The 2798-nt window shown below is 44.5% G+C and overlaps 2 non-coding genes across 2 annotated transcripts; one reads left to right on the top strand and one right to left on the bottom strand.

Annotated features, from left to right (window-relative positions):
- Window positions 1-235: 235 nt before the first annotated feature.
- Window positions 236-309, bottom strand: TRNAN-GUU (transfer RNA asparagine (anticodon GUU)). Its single transcript has one exon. It is a non-coding gene; the product is annotated as a tRNA-Asn (tRNA).
- Window positions 310-1013: 704 nt separating this feature from the next.
- Window positions 1014-1085, top strand: TRNAH-GUG (transfer RNA histidin (anticodon GUG)). Its single transcript has one exon. It is a non-coding gene; the product is annotated as a tRNA-His (tRNA).
- Window positions 1086-2798: the final 1713 nt, after the last annotated feature.

The raw sequence follows: 2798 nt of genomic DNA, 5'->3' as shown, positions 1-2798 counted from the left end.
AACTTCACTGTTAAAAGGAACCCAGAGGGTAACGGTGAGCTGACGAAGTGACCTGTTTCCTTCAGAGCTCTTCTGTGAGGATCAACGATGATCTCGACTTAGGTTCTCTTGTTATGGACAAGACATAGGTGAAAAGGAGGGTAATAGAGGCCTAGCTTCAAGTTTATGTGAAAGGATATGCAAGACAGAAATAACTGCAAACCCTTTAATTACATCCTAAAAATACCAGGGGAGGCGTCCCTGGGTGGGCTCGAACCACCAACCTTTCAGTTAACAGCCGAACGCGCTCACCGATTGCGCCACAGAGACACGTGGAGAGCATTTCCCCTCTCCCTCCTTCCCCACCTCATCCCACAGACAGCAAGCACGCCTTCCACTTTAGGCGGAGCCACCCGCCTTTCGCAGGACAGTTGTACTGATTCCAAAGCCTCGGAAAACCGGAGAAACTCGTGGGGAAGCCGCGCGTTGGGCGATTCCGAAGGCAGAAGGGCAGGCAAGCGTCCCCGCCGCGCCTTGCTCCACACCCGCCGCAGATGCCAGCGCCCCGGAGTCGCCCGGGGCCGCGACACCCCGGGATTGAGCCGAGTGGGACCCAAGGGAAGCTGAATGCCCGATGGGCTCATAATGGTTCTTTTGGTTCTTTGCTCCGCCTTCACCCGACAGTCTGAGCCGCTGGCGCTGCCCTCCCTCAGCTCAGCCACGGTAGGTGGGCCGGGAGCCGGAAGGAGGCGGTGGGGAGGGTTGGTCAAAAGAGGAAATGTAAGGAGGAGGGAATGAAGCAAGGGAGGCAAGGACAAAGCAAAGATACTTCCCAGGAGACCTGATCTGAGCCAGGGGCTGGACGCAGGGGAGATGAGATATGCATCAGAATGCGAAGGGAATAACGGAGGGAAGACATGAGGGAAACTCACGAATACTTGCAGCTTTCAACAACAGAACAGCTAAATAATTGGAATCGATTTATATTAAAAGTAGTAGCGCAAAAACTGATTTCGCTGCCGGCTCAGTAGCGCGCCGTGATCGTATAGTGGTTAGTACTCTGCGTTGTGGCCGCAGCAACCTCGGTTCGAATCCGAGTCACGGCAATGTTCCCCTTTTCTTTTGCGTTGTATCTGTTACCAGAACAACTCTTTAGTCACCAAACGGAGTAAAGTCAGGAGAACGGAGGTCAAGCCAACAGTGCACTAGGCTGAAGCGCTCTGGACTTAAATTACGTCTCACCATTTAAGAGAAAATACCTAAAGATCAGGTTCAAGCTCTAAATGAAACTTGTGTGTGGCTTCGACAAAGGAAATGATGTAGTCATATAGAGATTTTTTCTTTTTCTTTTCTTTTTTTTTTCTGGTTGAAATATTTCAAACAGCAGTGAGGCTTTTTTACACAAAATGAAACAGATTTTATTATTATTTTTTAAAACATCTTTATTGGAGTATAATTGTTTACAATGGTGTGCTACTTTCTGCTGTGTAACAAAGTGAATCAGCTATGCATATACATATAACCCCATGTCTCCTCCCTCTTGCGTCTTCCTCCCACCCTCCCTATCCCACACCTTCAGGAGGACACAAAGCACCAAGCTGATCTCCCTGTGCTATGCGGTTGCTTCCCTCTAGCTATCTATTTTACATTTGGTAGTGTATATATGTCCATGCCACTCTCTCCCTTCGTCCCAACTTCCCCTTCCCCCTCCCCGTGTCCTCAAGTCCATTCTCTACGTCTATGTCTTTATTCCTGTCCTGCCCCTAGGTTCTTCAAAACCTTTTTTGTTTAGATTCCACATATATGTGTTAGCATACGGTATTTGTTTTTCTCTTTCTGACTTACCTCACTCTGTATGACAGTCTCTAGGTCTATCCACCTCACTACAAATAACTCAATTTTGTTTATTTTTATGGCTGAGTAATATTCCATTGTATATATGTGCCACATCTTCCGTATCCGTTCATCTGTTGATGGACACTTAGGTTGCTTCCATGTCCTGGCTATTGTAAATAGAGCTGCAATGAACATTGTGGTAGATGACTCTTTTTGAATTATGGTTTTCTCAGAGTATATGCTCAGTAGTGGGATTGCTGGGTCCTATGGTAGTTCTATTTTTAGATTTTTAAGGAACCTCCATACTGTTCTCCATAGTGGCTGTATCAATTTACATTCCCACCAACAGTGCAAGAGGGTTCCCTTTTCTCCACAACGTCTCCAGCATTTATTATTTGTAGATTTTTTGATGATGGCCATTCTGACCAGTGTGAGGTGATACCTCATTGTAGTTTTGATTTGCATTTCTCTATGATTAATGATGTTGAGCATTCTTTCATGTGTTTGCTGGCAATCTGTATATCTTTTTTGGAGAAATGTCTATTTAGGTCTTCTGCCCATTTTTGGAGTGGTTTGTTTGTCTTTTTGATATTGAGCTGCATGAGCGGCTTGTAAATTTTGGAAATTAATCCTTTGTCAGTTGCTTCATTTGCAAATATTTTCTCCCATGCTAAGGGTTGTCTTTTCATCTTGTTTATGGTTTCCTTTGCTGTGCAAAAGCTTTTAAGTTTCATTAGTTCCCATTTGTTTATTTTTGTTTTTATTTCCATTTCTCTAGGAGGTGTGTCAAAAATGATCTTGCTGTGATTTATGTCATGGAGTGTTCTGCCTATGTTTTCCTCTAAGAGTTTTATAGTGTCTGGCCTTACATTTAGGTCTTTAATCCATTTTGAGTTTATTTTTGTGTATGGTGTTAGGGAGTGTTCTAATTTCATTCTTTAACATGTAGCTGTCCAGTTTTCCCAGCACCACTTATTGAAGAG

This window comes from Balaenoptera ricei, chromosome 1, assembly GCF_028023285.1.
Source record: "Balaenoptera ricei isolate mBalRic1 chromosome 1, mBalRic1.hap2, whole genome shotgun sequence".
Lineage (NCBI taxonomy): Eukaryota > Metazoa > Chordata > Mammalia > Artiodactyla > Balaenopteridae > Balaenoptera > Balaenoptera ricei.
Note: the sequence above shows the minus strand (reverse complement) of the source record. Positions and strands in the feature narration are given on the sequence as shown.